At 34.3% G+C, this 16,677-nt stretch overlaps 1 protein-coding gene across 1 annotated transcript in view; it reads right to left on the bottom strand.

Annotated features, from left to right (window-relative positions):
- Positions 1 to 16,677, bottom strand: part of LOC136843977 (protein argonaute-2-like) — a 564,386-nt gene that overhangs the window by 302,527 nt on the left and 245,182 nt on the right. The window lies entirely within an intron of this gene.

Consider the following 16,677-nt stretch of genomic DNA (forward strand, 5'->3'; position numbering starts at 1 on the left):
GGGAAAATTGGGACTGATATCCATATTCCAGTATAAAAAGAAAAAGTAGTTAGGATCTACAACAAAGGGTGACATACAACATAGATCGACAAAGTAACTCACCCTACGCATCTCCTGTCAAAACTTTGACAAGAGAGATTGTACTTTTCCGCAAGATGTGGTAGAGTTTTATGTATTCTCTTTAAATTTACATAAAGTGGAAATACGTGTTATGTAAAAGGATATGTTTTGTTGTGTTTGTATTTAGTAATGAAAAACATTACCTTAGCTGTTTTGTGTGTTTAATTGTAATTATATACGTGTAATAATGCGTAACTACCACTACTGGTTGTTTGTCTGGTGGTTAGTCGAAGATTTGGTGTCGGTCAAAGACGGCCGTGAAGTCAGTCTCTTCACGGCTTTGATACAGTGCGGTTCGAGCTAATAAGGACTCAAGAATGCAGCCTTAATTGTCGGTGCCTACAAATCCACTTAAGTATTCCTATTCATCTTAAAGTACATTTAGGGAAAACTTCCTTCATGAGATATGCATATCTAAATGTAAGGAGAATTTCTTGAGGTGTGCTTTGGATGAGGGTCATGAAATAGAGATTGTGCTCACGTCAACCTACTGTACATCGAGCTAGGAACACTGAATGCGCCAAAAGCAAGCTTATATCGTTTGTTTAGTTAATATACACAATGCAATGCATTAATTGAATCACAATTTGAACTATCATAAGAATGAAGTAACCTGGGTGTCGTAGTATAAGACCTAGGCTACGATTGATTAGGTTAGTACGTTTTGAATCGTTTAGGCTATACAATAATACTGATGGTCTGAAATGCTCCACTTATTCTGAGTGAGTTGGAATAAAATGGTGCCGTGACCAGGATTTCAGTGATTGGTTGTTAGAGCAGAGATCTGCATAGTTAGGGTTTATGAAATTTTAAGGATTGTTGTGATATTTGGCGATAACGATAAAGATGTGACCGGCTGATGGTGGCAGCCATTTTAGAATGTCACATGTTAGCCTAGCCTGAAATGGATTAGTAGGATTAAAGTTGATGGTAAGTTTTAAGATGCTTAAAAGTAATTTAATTTGGAATAAAACCCTGTTGTGCACTGTATATATGTATGTGTAGTCAAGGGCACATATATATAACTAGTAGTGATCTACCATTGACTAATTTGAAGAGGTGTAGCCAACTTTTAAATATTATATATTTGCTAATGCAGTATATATATATATATATATTTTTTTTTTGGAGCTGGCGGTATTGTATACTTTTAATGATTAAGAACTTGTACATCTGGTGTTGGTAAATTATAGGCTAAGAAGTCTGACCTGGAAGAATTGAAGAGGAGACGGGGGGGTTTTAAGTGTGATAACTAATTGGTCAAAAAAGGTTGAAACCACCATTGATGCAGGTGACATCAACAGTATTTCTTCACTGAGAGACTCCTTGAAGGAATATTTACAGAAAATCCAGGAATTGGATAACGAAATATTGGATCTGACAGATCCTTGAGGACAAGCTGACCAAATTATGAATCAAGCAGAATATAGCCTAAAGGTAGGCACTGAAATTCATAGAATAATCTCCTCCATCACGAGTCTTCTAGCTGTAAAAATTGAACCCTAGTGCACGATATAAGCCTATTAAAGCTACTATGAAGTTACAAATTAGACCTCAAACATTTTGATGGTGATGTATCAGAACAAGAATTCATTTTGGGAACTTTATGATATCAATGCACCAACGTACTGATTTTGAAAATATACAAGTTTTCTTATTTGAAGGCTTATTGGAAGATGAGGCTCTGGAACTGATATCTGGTTTTAAATTAGGTGATAAATATTTACAAGCAGTGAACTTGTTAAAAGAGACCTATGGCAGAAAAGACAAAATCAAGTTGTGTCTAGTTAGAAAACTCTTCCAAACCAAGACTCCCAAGGCAGATGAAGAATCGCTACAAGGTTTTAGAGCACATTTCAAATGCTGCATAAGATCATTGGCGAGTGAAAGACTGGAATTGAGCAAATTGTATACCATCTTGCTCTACACCAAACTACCAAGTAGTGTAGGTGAAATAATATAACAAAGGTGTGGAGAAGATTGGCTGAAATTTGACACCTTTAAAAAATATCTTGAAGAAGAAATACACTACTTGAGGGCTTTTCCACAGACTGAACCAGCAAAAGCTAATACATTGACAACGATATCTGCTTTTGCAGTAGAACAAGGGCAATCTGTGACACCAAAAAAAAAAATCCGTAAGGCCTAAAGAAAGTACAATGCCAAGGTAAACCAGGTTAACCTTTAAATGCCGAGCCTCTATTTACAAAAACGTCTCCGTATGCGGTGGCGTTAAGAGTTAAGCGGAAAAAGTTTTCAAAAAATCACATGCGCTTAGTTTTAAGATTAAGAGTTCATTTTGGCTCCTTTTTGTCATTACCTGAACTTTAGTATGCAACCATCAGAAATGAAAAAAAATATCATTATCATATATAAATATTGAAATATAACAGCGCAAAAAAAAAATGTTTCATATATAATTTTATACAAATCGCGCTGTGAGCAAAGCAGTTAAAGCTAACGGGTTATTTTTTCTTTATATTGTACATTAAATTGCGATGATTTTGGTATATAACAAATTGTAAAACGATCAAAAGCAACACAGAGAAAATATTATCACAAAATGATGCATGAATTCATGTAGCGGGGCGTAAAAAATGTTTTTCAAAAATTCACCATAAATCAAAATATTGTGCTAGAACTTCCCGTTTGTTGAAAAAATGAAGCTAATTGATTGAATATTACTGGACTATAAGCATTTTAGCTTACAATAGCAGTTTTGACCATTTACGATTGAGGTTAAAGTTGACCCGAAAGTCGAATTTTCTATTTATCGTGATTTATATGAAAATGTTCAAAACTGATAAAAGCTACAAACATGAGTTATTTTCTGTTGTATTCTACATGAAATTGTGCATATTTTCATATATAAAACTTTATGTAACGACTAATATAAAACAGTGCAAACATTACGACAATGTGACAAAAGAATTTCTGAGATGTTCAGCAGGAGTTCTCTGCGGACGTAAGGAAAATGTTTTTCAAAATTCTATAAATCGAAATGTGTGCTAGAGACTTCCAATTTATTGCAAAATGAAGGTAAATGATTGAATATTACTAGAATGTAAGGTTTTAGCTTACAATTGCGTTTTTCTACCATTTCGGTCGAGTTAAAGTTGACCGAAGTTGAAATTTAGCATATCGTGATTTATGTGAAAATATTTCAAAACGATAAAGCTACAACCATGAGCTATTTTGTATTTGTATTCTGCATGAAATTGCGCACATTTTCATACATAAAAGTTTATGTAACGACTAATGTAAAATGATGCAAACATTACGACAACGTGTGAGAAAGAATTTCTGAGATGTTCGGCGAGTTACATGCGCGGGCGTAAGGAAAATTTTTTCAGAAATTCACCATAAATTGAAATATTGTGCTAGAGACTTCCAGTTTGTTGCAAAATGAAGGTACATGATTGAATATTACTAGAATGTAGGTTTTAGCTTATAATTGTGTTTTTACCATTTCAGTCGAGTTAAAGTTGACAGCAGGTTGAAATTTTGGCACTTATCGTGATTTGTATGAAAATATTCAAAACTGATAAAAGCTACAACCATGAGTTATTTTCTGTTGTATTCTACATGAAATTTCGCATTTCCATATATAAAACTTTATGTAACGAATAATATAAAATGGTGCAAACATTACCGACAAGCGTGACAGAAAAATTTCTGCTTGCGGACGTAAGAAAAAAGTTTTTCAAAAATTCACCATAAATCGAAATATTGTGCTAGAGACTTCCAATTTGTTGCAAAATGAAGGTAAATGATTGAATATTACTAGAATGTAAGTTTTAGCTTACAATTGCGTTTTTGACCATTTCGGTCAGTCAAAGTTGACCGAAGAGTTGAAATTTTGGCAGTTATAAGTGGTTTATGAAAATAATTCCAAACTGATAAAGCTACAACCATGGGTTGTATGTTGCTGTATTTACATGAAATGCGCATTTTCATATATAAAACTTTATGTAACGGCTAATATAAAACAGTGCAAAACTTACGACAAAATAATGAAAGAATTTCTTAAATTTTCGGCCCGAGTTACCGTGCGGGGCGTAAAGGAAAAAGTTTTTTCAAAAATTCTGTAAATCGAAATATTGTGCTAGAACTTCCAATTTGTTGCAAAATGAAGGTAAATGATTCAATATTACTAGAATGTAAGGGTTTTAACTTACAATTGCGTTTTTCGACCATTTCGGTCAGGTCAAAGTTGACCGAAGGTTGAAATTTTTGAAATCGACATCCCAGTGCGTCCACTCGGCGCAACAGACAATTTTCGTCGACGTGTCAATCGTCAGTCGGCGTTTAGGAGATTAAAGGATGTGCGCTGCGGGGCAACCATATGGACACATTGTAAATCCTATGTAACCAAAGGAGGAAAAATAGAATGACTCAGAACTCTGGGTTTGTGTTTCATATGTGCATCAGTAAACACTTCAGTTCGACTGTGACAGGCAAGGTTGTAATAACGGTTGCACTGTTAGACATCATAGTGCTACTGTATATGCAATCGAAACAAACCAAATAAATCTAAGGTGGGTGGGGCACAAGTTGGAACTCTCTCTTTGACGAATACTGGACAGGGAAATAAGATGACTAGGAAGTCGATCTTACCTACAGCCACAATAATACTAAAGGGTAAAAAAAGGTGGCATTGTGTGAAAGAGAGGGTTGTTAGATGCCTGTGCAGAGAGATCATTTATAAAGAAATCTGCTCTTGAGGAACTCCACTATAAAAGCAAGGGAGTTGAAAATATATCATTGAGAGGTTACTTAACTTTTACACCAGTTAAAGAATATGAAATGGTGAACATCGCTATACCTCAAGGGAGTAGATTAATAAATATGGATTGTATAGTGGCAGACGAGCTACCAGAATACTGTATACAAAGAAATTCGGCGTTAAGAAGAACTTAAGGTCGTTGTGTAAAACGAAAATCAGTTTGGCTGATAAAGATTTTGATCTAACCATAGAGAAACAATCACCTATTGACCTGTTAATAGGGGCTGACAATGTGTACAACATCTTACACCCAGGGTTCAGGAAATCAGAAAATTTAGTATTGCTACCAACCATATTTGGTTACGTGGTAAGCGGAACATGTAGTTCTCCTCCCACCAAGGAGACTCATGTTTCCATTTTAAAACTGGCAGTGGAAACCGATGACATAATTATGCCTGAAGGAGCTACTCAATTAAAGATCCAAGGGAAGATCTTGAAAGTTTATGGAGTTTAGATCATTTAGGTATTGACTGCAGTGAAATAACGGAACAGGAAGGGAAGGTATTAAGAGAACTTTGAGAGTACTGTACTATAACTTATTCTGAAACTGACAAACAGTATGTTGTGGCATTGCCTTGGAAAGGCAATAAAAGGAGATTAACTTCCAACTTTGGGTTGGCTTGAACAGATTAAAACAACACTGTAAAGTTTCAGAAGGACACTCAGTATCTAGAACACTACCAGAAAATCCTGAAGGATCAGGAGGGTAGGAGATTCATAGAGAGTGGAATATTTTAAAACAGAAGACTCATTTCTTGGCACATCATGGTGTTAAAAAGGACAGTGCAATAACCCCTATTAGGATAGTACTTGACTGTTCAGTTAGACAGGGGAAAGGCAGGATAAGCTTGAACGATTGTTTGTGGATGGGACCACACATAACATCTGACCTGCTCAAAGTTCTGCTGCAGTTTAAAACAAATTCGTTTGCTTGTATTAGTGACACAGAGAAGGCATTTTTAATGGTGCAACTCAGGGAGAAAGATAAGAGACTATACTGTAATGTAAGGATATAACTAGAAATTCTGAATAAAGGGACAAAGAGAGAGAAACCTTTCAGTGATAGACATTGATAGATAGAGAGTTTAAGAAAGCGAACAAAGAGAGGATGGAGAGAAGAACAGAAAAAAGAATAAGTTTGGAGTTTTGACTGTAAATTTCACGACAAAAAACTAGACCTAAATCATATCTGCCTTGTAACCGAGGCCAACAAAAAGGTGTTGTGTTTTAAGCGCCTGGGTTCAGTGATGTTTTTGGAACAAGCAAAACAAGTAAATGTTGTGAGTGTACCGTAGTTACAAAGCCATTATGACTGCTCTTAATCGAGTTAGTAATCACGAGAATTCATAACAAAAAAGCATGAGTGGCCTTAGTGGGATAAATAGCCACAGAAATTATAAGTTCGACATCAGCTCAACCTTTTTGAAGGCGGTGCTTTTTAGGAGTCCACCCAAATGGGCTGTCTTTAGATTAGCCTAACCAATTAAGTATCTACAGGCGGACCAAAACCAAGATTCCGCCTACAGAGGCGGGACAAAAACTTCCAAAATTCCTTATCAAGTCGAGTTGAGAAGCAGAGAAGCAGAAGCGAAGAGATAGGAGGAAAGGGCAGCAGAGAGGGTAGTAGAGAAGCAGAGGGTGGGGTTGTAAGCCTTACTAATTGTGGGTTGATAGAAGAAGAAAGGCTCACACTTGACACTCACTGTAACTTTGCACTGCAATTCATTTGTATACTACTGTAACTTTATTATTGTGTTAATGAAATAAAGAAAACTACATGGTGTCTTCTTCAAGACTCCTGTGACAAAAAATACGCTACTACATAACAAAGCCAGAATGATAAACATCTCTAAAGAAAGTAATCTTCTTAAACAACGAATAGCAGAAAGAAGAATAATAAATAAAGAAAGACATCACAATACTAGGTTTTTATGGCTGGAAGATCCAACAGACCCTAACAGTAAATTGTTAGTGTATAGGTTTAGAGTTGTTTTATTTGGAGCTATGTGTGAATTTTTTCTTTGAAGCAAATAAGATATTTGCACAGGCACATCTATATCTGAAAGAATGGACGTGTAATAATGACTCGTTGCAAACTATTGCTAAAGCATATGGGATTAGTGCCAGAAACCAAACAATTCATAAGGTCTTAGGTCTGAAGTGGGACAAAGAAAAAGATACCTTGACATTACAACAGACTAAGATAAATAAATCCAGCCAGACTAAGAGAGAAGTGTTGAGAACTGTTGCACAGATTTATGATCCATTAGGAGTGTTTCTACCTGTTACTATTAGGGCAAGGATATATCCGCATTATTTGTGGAAGCAACAACTATATTGGGATGAACAACTCTCAGACCCATCACAGAACCAATGGGTTGAGTTATCCGAAGACTTAGAAAAATGTCTTGATATTTTCTTTCCTAGGAATACTAGCCTAGGAAAGGGGGACTCCTTACACATATTCTGTGATGCCAGTGAGTTAGCATATGGTTGTGTAGCCTACAGAGTTAAGAACAAAAACTTTTATTTAATGATGACAAAAGCAAGAGTAGCGCCCATTAAAGAACTAACTGTTCCAAAACTTGAGTTGATGGCATTGTTGCTAGCAGCAAGAATGGCCAAATTTATTAAAGAATCCTTTGAGAAGGAAGAGTTTGTAGAACTGTTCTTTGGTTGGACAGTAAAGTCGCCCTAAGTTGGCTAGTATTGAAAAATGTTCTCCCTGTTTGTGAAAAATAGAGTACAGGATATAAACTTTAATTCCAGAGGTCTTGTCCTATGTGCCTACAGATGATATCAGAACTTCCATCATCCGTTGTATGCGCAGCAATGGCAAATCCTAAAAGTAAAGTCTGTGTCTTTGTTCAAAACTTAGTCATTCTTTTATCCTCTTTCTGTATTCCCAAATCTTTGTTTCATTCTCCAGCCACCATTTAAGGTAATCGCTTGTATGAAGTCTAAGATTAAGCCCAAATTATTATATTGTTTAAGCGTTAGGCAATTATTCCAGTAAGACTCAAGGTTTACAAGCAAGTCATTTTACCATTCTGGTATTTGCTATGCCTCGCGTTCATTGTTTGGAAGACCGTTGCGTTTTTGTATTTAATACCATCTTAACGAGTAGAGATTTTCTGCATCCGCAGTTGGTGATGTTATCATAAAGTCTTTATTCCTTGAATATTCTTTGTTAAGGTTAATTACCCTTAACTGGCGACCTTTGGTTAATTAAGTCTGTCTTTGAGGTTAATTCCTGGCTAGTGACAGGTTACGTGTGTTCTTGGCATGCAGGGCCCGTGAAAAATTACAATAAATTAAGTAATAAACTGATCAGATAAGATGTTGTACATAACAATATATATATATATATATGTATATGTATATATATATATATGTATATGTATATATATATATATATATATATATATATATATATATATATATATATATATATATATATATATATATATATATATATATATATATATATATATATATATATATTGGGATGTAAAAAATTTTTTATGTTGAGTCTGTGCGAAAAACAGTATTTTTCATTTTTTTTTCCCGAATTTTTCCAGTACTTTATCATTTCTTGTTATTATTTGTATCTCAGTTTGCCTTCAAAGAATGAATTCTTTAGGTTAAAATTTTTACATTAATTAATAATTCAACAATTGACATATTATCAAACATAAATTGATAATACAGTGTCCATTATCCTATGTATCTACATAAGTAAACTTATTGCAATGATAATTCCTAAATTAATACAGTATTACCAAACATAACACAAGTATTTTAAGCAAATTATATAAGTGACTGTGAGGAGAGGGGTAGAAGAGAAATACAATGACAGGTAGTAGACATGTACAGACTGTGTACTACAGCCACTCTATAAAAGTTTGCCATGTACTGCTGGATATTGTAGCGGTGTATTGTGCAGTAGTAAATAAATATTATTTAAAAACTCTGTTTTTAGAAAGTGCAAGACCTTTTGTTATGAATTATGATACTGATCATTTTCTAATTAAGAAAATAATAAAAAAAATAAATTTATTTGATCTATTGCCTTTGGCATCTTTGGCTTCACCTACTTGCAATAGGGAACAGAGTTAGTAACAAGTTGGCAATAGGACTGTAAACATGAGGAGGTAAAACCCATTAACAAAGTGTGGAAACACTTTGAAAGACAAAATTGACAATAAATATGTGGCAAAATATGCCTGTTGATGGTATAGGCCTATAGAAGAACCTGTAATATTTCTATTATGTGAATTTTAACTAAGTTTTGTTTACTTAACACAAACAGCTTGTTTTCCCATTATTTACAGATTTTATACGAGAAACAAGAAAAAAACCGTTTTTATCTTGGATTTTTTTCAGAAAGTTTTTTCCCACTGGAAAAAAAAACCATTTACATCACTACATATATATACATATACTGTATATATATATATATATATATATATATATATATATATATATATATATATATATATATATATACAGAGGACAGAGGAATGAGAATAACTAGATCTAAGACAGAATATATGTGTACCACCAATGAGAGGGTGATAGGAAAAGTATTCAGCTTGAGGAGAACCAATAAAGGAGTTGAAAATTTAAAGTATTTGGGATCCATATTGTGCTGGAGGAAGTATGGAAGAAGAAGTAAAACATCCAGGTGACAGGCTGGAACAACTGAAGCAGCTTCTGGAGTTCTTTGTGACAAAAAGAACCACTGAGGTTAAAGGAAAATTTCATAAGACCGGTGGTAAGAACAGCAATGATGTATGGCACAGAAACAGCAAGCTTGGAAAGACAGAGGAAAGAAGATGGATGTGACAGAGAAATGAGAATGTTGGGTGGATGGCTGGAGTGACGAGAGATAGGATCTGAAATGATTACATTGAGGGTCGACCAGGTGGTGGGAATATCAAAGAATGTGCAGGAGGAGGCTGAGATGGTATGGACACCTGCTGAGAGATGAGGACCACGCTGGTAGACATACTATGGGGATGGAGGTCAGGAAGAAGAAGAGGAGACCAAGAAGAGATGGAAGGACTGTGTGAGGGAGACCTGAGTGAAGGGGAATTGATGAGCAGAAGTGCAGGATAGAAATAGATGGAAACGGCTCATCCGAAATGGCGACCCAATATAAAAATAGGAACAAGCTGGGAAGAAGAAGATATTCATATATATATACATAGAAATATATATATATATATATATATATATATATATATATATATATATATATATATATATATATACTCTGTATGTAAATCTACTGTCACTTTTGCAGACACATGTAATTCTAATAGCCCACAATGCCCTCTTAACTTCTCAATTCTTCACGCTTTTTGGATATGCTTGTAACTACAAAGCGAAAGATCCAAGCGGACCTTGTGATAGCGATAGCGAGGTTCGTTTCCCGCGACGGCCATTACAGTCTCTTCAATTTCTTCCGTTTGGATCTTCGGCTTCGTTGTTGCAAGCATATCCAAGCGGAAAATTTGAAAGTTAAGAGGACATTGGCTATTAGAATTACATATATATATATATATATATGTTTCAAAATTAGAAGGCCCCTCCACAGAATAAAATGGAAAGTTAAGAGGTTTTCTGCTATAGCCTATCTCCAAGTACATTATTTTAAGTTTCTATTAAGCTATTTTTCATTTTACATTTCTTGTATTTTCAGACTGGTAGCTGAGTTAGATACAGCCATGGATAATGACTCGGAGAAATCAGATGGATTGACCAAATCAGACTATATCCTTCAGAGAGGCCAGGGATGCTGGCGCATCCTTCATTTCATTCATGGATAGCTAAATACAATAAGGAATGAATCTTTGTTAAAAGAAACTGGAACAAAAATCCATATGACTGTCATTAGAAAAGAGTGAGAATCTTGGAAGCCTGGAAGCCCTTTCTCAGGAGTCAAAAGACATCATAGTTGAGGCAGTGGGTAGACCAAAGAAATCTTTTCAAGTAAATTGGTGGAACTAGAAACAAAAGGAAAGAAGTGAAGTTATAGTGCTGTATATAAGTGAGTTGAAAAAAATCTGGTATTAAGCCATTTCACGTTATCAGCAGGCCCAACATCACTCAGTAACAGAGAAGACCATGCATGGTTTTGTGGTTCATTTCTTAAAATTGGGATGAAGCTGGCTCTCCATGCTGCCATCAGATGAATTCTTCATTTACACAGTCAGGAAGCCAAATGATAAAAATGACATCATTTGGGCTGCAAGTTGGATGATATCAGCGATGACATGTGCTATTGCCAAGTTGTGAAATTTCCTGAATGTTTGGGGTTTCCAGGTTTACAGCCAAACGGTTAATGTGGATCATCAAAAGAAAAAGAACAGTCATGGAATGGCGAATACTTCAGAGAAACTGTGCTTACTGGTGGGTATTTCCCTTTCCTCAAAGATCCTGAAAATGTGTTATCTGTTGAAGAAGTCACATCTTTGCATGATAAGGCACCATGTTTCAAGGCTCTTCAGACACAGGAGCTGCTTCAAAACAGTGGTATTAATTTCTTCTCATCACGTGAATTTCAGGTAGCTCCTGACCTTAATCGTGTGAAAACTGTTGGTAGTATCTTAAGATCGTGTTGAAGTGCGCACAGTGAACTATGGTGGTACTGTATACCAAGCCTCAACGACCTGCGAGAGAGGTGGCCGAAGTGCTCAAGGAAATGGAGTTTGAGTCTCAGCTTTTTGCGATTTGCTGAAACCATACCCCTCAGAATGCAGGCTGTGGTACAGGCAGATGGAGGCCACACAAAATATTAAATATTCAGAGAAAACTTAAATAAATACCTGTTCTGAATAACTTTGTTTTTGTCCATATCAATTTTAGTTTATGCTGTAGAGGTCTAATTTTGAAACACCCACTGTGTGTGTATATATATATATATATATATATATATATATATATATATATATATATATATATATATATATATATATATATATATATATATATATATATATATATATATATATATATATAATATATATATATATATATATATATATATATATATATATATATAAACAGGTTCCATTCTGAAAACAACGTAACCTGAATTTTTACTGAGCCTTTCATAAAAAAGCCCTCCAAAATTTTACCATTCTGCTGTTTTGGAGCCACAGAGAGAGAGAGAGAGTGCCTCACCGATCATCTACCAAAAAAAAGGCTTGGAATTTTACAGAACTACAGTGGCCCCATTTTTACTTTAAGTATCATCCTACATCAAATATAGCTTAAATTATATCCTATTACTACTGTATTAATCTTTGAAATTATATTATTAACCCTTAAACGCCTACTGGACGTATCATATGTCGACTAAAATTGTCTGTTGGGTGCCAAGTGGGCATACCGTGTCGTCGATACAAAAAATTTCAATCTTGGTCAACTTTATTTCGACGAAATGGTCAAAAAACATGTAAGTAGCTAAAACTCTTACATTCTAGTAATATTCAATCATGTACCTTCATTTTGCAACAAAGTGAAGTCTCTAGCACAATATTTCGATTTATGGTGAATTTTGAAAAAACTTTTCTTATGCCCATTGTGGTAACTTCGGCCAAAAATTTCAGAAATTCTTTCGTCATTTTGTCATCAATTTTGCACTGTTCTATATTAACCGTTACATAAAGTTTTTATATATGAAATGTGTGCAATTTCATGTAAAATACAATAAAAATACAACCCATAGTTGTAGCTTTTATCAGTTTGGAAATATTTTCATATAAACCGATAACTGCCAAAATTTCAACCAACCGGTCAACATTTCTAGGCAGGAAATGGTCAAAAAGCAATTATAGCTAAAACTCTTACATTCTAAGTAATATTCAATCATTTACCTTCATTTTGCAATAAATTGGAAGTCTCTAGCACAATATTTCGATTTATGGTGAATATTTGAAAAAACTTTTTCATACATCCAGCGCCAGAAATTCTTTAAAATCACGTTGTCGTAATGTTTGCACCGTTTTATATTAGTCGTTACATAAAGTTTTATATATGGAAATATGTAATTTCATGTAGAATACAAAAGATAACTCATGGTTGTAGCTTTTATCAGTTTTGAAATATTTTCATATAAATCACGATAACTGCCAAAATTTCAACCTTGATCAACTTTTAACTCGACAAAATGGTAAAAAACACAATTATAAGCTAAAACTCTTACATTCTAGTAATATTCAATCATGTACCTTCATTTGCAACAAACTGGAAGTCTCTAGCACAATATTTCGATTTATGGTGAATTTCTGAAAAAAAAAAAAAAAAAAAAAAACTTTTTCCTTACGTCTCTTGTGTGATAACTCGGCGAACATCTCAGAAATTCTTTCGTCATGTTGTCGTAATGTTTGCATCGTTTTACATTAGTCGTTGCATAAACTTTTATATATGAAAATATGCAATTTCATATGAGAATACAACAGAAAATAGCTCATGGTTGTAGCTTTTATCAGTTTTGAAATATTTTCACATAAATCACGATAAGTGCCAAAATTTCAACCGGTCAACGCTTTCGACCGAAATGGTAAAAAAACAATTGTATAAGCTAAACCTCTTACATTCTAGTAATATTAAATAGTTTACCTTCATTTGCAATAAATTGGAAGTCTCTAGCACAATATTTCGATTTATGGTGAATTTTGAAAAAAACATTTTCCTTACGTCTCTTGCGGTAACTTCGGCCAAACATCTCGGAAATTCTTTTCGTCAAGTTGTTGTAATATTTGCACCGTTTTATATTAGTCGTTACATAAAGTTTTATATATGAAAATGTGTGCAATTTCATGTATTCACAATACCACAGAAAATAACTCATGGTTGTAGTTTTTATCAGTTTGAAATATTTTCATATAAATCACGATAAATAGAAAAATTCGACTTCGGTCAACTTTAACTCGACCGAAATGGTCGAGAAACTGCAGTGTAGCTAAAACACTTACAGTCTAGTAATATTCAATTAATTAGCTTCATTTTTCAACAAACAGGAAGTCTCTAACAATATTTCAATTTATGGTGAATTTTTAAAAAAACATTTTTTAAATCGGCGTGTTCACGAATTCATGCATCATTTGTGATAATATTTTCTCTGTGTTGCTTTGATCGTTTTACAATTTGTTATATACCAAAATCATCGCAATTTAATTGTACAATACAAGAAAACAAAATAACCCATTAAGCTTTAACCGTTTTGCACAGCGCGATTTGTATAAAATTATATGAAAAATTTTTTTGCACTGTCATATATTTCAATATTTATATATGATAATGATATTTTTAATTTCTGATGGTTGCATACTAAACTTCAGGCAATGACAAAAAAAGGGCCAAAATGAACTCTTAATCTTAAAAACTAAGCGTGCTGTGATTTTTGAAAAAAAAAAAACTTTTTCAACCAGTGCTAACTCACGAGCATGTGGCATACAGGAGACGTTTTTGTAAATAGAGGCTCGGCGTTTTAAGGTTAATATCATTTTCAAAGTCACCTTAAACACTAATACCCTTTTCCAGCCAGAGAGAGAGAGAGAGAGAGAGAGAGAGAGAGATGAATTACCACTCGACTTACATTCAGCCATTCTTGTTCTGGCAAAGAGAGAGAGAGAGAGAGAGAGAGAGAGAGAGAGAGAGAATGAATTACCACTACGACTTACATTCAGCCATTCTTGTTCTGGCACGAGAGAGAGAGAGAGAGAGAGAGAGAGAGAGAGAGGTTTATCTCTTTAATCTCTCAAGGAATGTTAATCCATTTCTCTTTACTGCGACTGACAACAACAATAAATTGTTTTTTTTCCTTGTCTTCCAAAGATGTAGTACTACCTTTACTAAGCATTTTTAAAACACTGCAAACACACACACACACACACACAAACATTGTGCATAGGTATTCTTGTTCTGCTTTTTGAGCAAGAGAGAGAGAGAGAGAGAGAGAGAGAGAGAGAGAGAGAGAGGTTTATCTGTTTAATCTCTTGAGGAATGTTAATCCATTTCTCTTTACGGCGACTGACAAAAAAAATTTTTTTTTTTTGTCTTCCAAAGATGTAGTACTACCTTTACTAAATATTTTTAAAACACTACAAACACACACACACAAACATTGTGCATAGGTAAAGAGACTCAAATTAGCAGTATCTTTTCCTGAGAGAGTGAAGGGATAAACTAAGTATCTATTCATATCTATCTATTTCTCATTCTACCTTAGAGAGAGAGAGAGAGAGAGAGAGAGAGAGAGAGAGAGAGAGAGAGAGAGAGAGAGAGAGAGAAACTAATCTTCTACCCTTGGTCAGAAATGTCAAGTAATTTGACATATCTTTTGGGCAAAAGACAGGGTGTGATATTTCTGTTTAAAAATTTAAATAATTTACTTTAAAAATGCATAAATGTTGTAATTACACCATATTATTATTATTATTTAAACTTATTAATATTTGAAAATTAGCATTTATTATTATGTGAGTCACTTATTTATCATACAAATGTGGTTAGTCCTCACCATCTCCCACAAATTTGTTAAAAAATTCTTGTGCCGTCATTCTCTGTCTCTCTTATCTGAAGGAGAGAGAGAGAGAGAGAGAGAGAGAGAGAGAGAGAGAGAGAGAGAGAGAAAATACTACTCACCCTCCTTTTAATGCACGCAAAGCCCATGGGGTACAAGCTTTGTGGTTGGTTAAAATCCCACCCTTCCTTCCAATAGCATGTCATCAAGGAGGGCGAGAGGGGGATGTTACAAGTTGTTATTGGCTACTGTTGGTCCTTCCAGCCAATAGCATATCGTCAAGGAGAGAGGGGGTTGCTATGAGCTCTGTTATTGGCTACTTCTAACCCCTCGAGCCAATATCGTCTCATCATGAAGCCTACGTCAAAGCAATAAAAAAATTGTCACACAACCGCTGATGGGATTTTAGAATATTTTTATGTTTATATACACAGCAATCCATATTTCTTTGAAGGATATATGCAGTACAGAGAGAGAGAGAGATGTGGGTGGTTGTCCTTATAAATCTCAAAGGTAAGAAATTAATGAATTATTCACAGAGAGAGAGAGAGAGAGAGAGAGAGGAGAGAGAGAGAGAGAGAGAGAATGGGCAGTTGGCCTTAGCAAATCTCAAAGAGTTAAATTATTCGTGAATTATTATTATTAGAGAGAGAGATGGGCAGTTGGGCAGTTGGCCCTTAAATCTCAAAGAGTTAAATTATTCGTGAATTATTATTAATGTATAGAGAGAGGAATGAAGTGATTACATCGATAAGCAGTTTTATAATTTCACAGGATTTTAATTTTACTTTTATTGATACTTTGCTGTGGTTACCTTAATATTAATATTTTAAAATTAGTAAAGCATTTTTTTATCATAAAAAACATATTTAGTCATGAAAATAAAATTAAAATCAGTAATTAGTGAATAATTCTGCATGAAAAAAATCTGCGAATGTGAATTTTCTTCCGTCGTATGTGTTGGACCAAGTCACCCGAAATATTACCATCGAGAACCGTAAGAAAACCTTATTTTTAATCCTTTGGATGTCTTGAAAACAATGAATCCTGCATTTTTATTATTGAGTTTTTCATAATAAAAACATTCCAAATATTGACCATTCTGCTGGCTTGGATGCATATTTCTTCCGATCGGCGTCAGACTGGCGTTGTCCGAAATACTGTCGAAAATTGTAAGAAAACTTTACTTTTAATCCTCTTGGTGTCTTGAAAACAACGAATCCTGCATTTTTAT

This window comes from Macrobrachium rosenbergii, chromosome 12 (assembly GCF_040412425.1).
Source record: "Macrobrachium rosenbergii isolate ZJJX-2024 chromosome 12, ASM4041242v1, whole genome shotgun sequence".
Lineage (NCBI taxonomy): Eukaryota > Metazoa > Arthropoda > Malacostraca > Decapoda > Palaemonidae > Macrobrachium > Macrobrachium rosenbergii.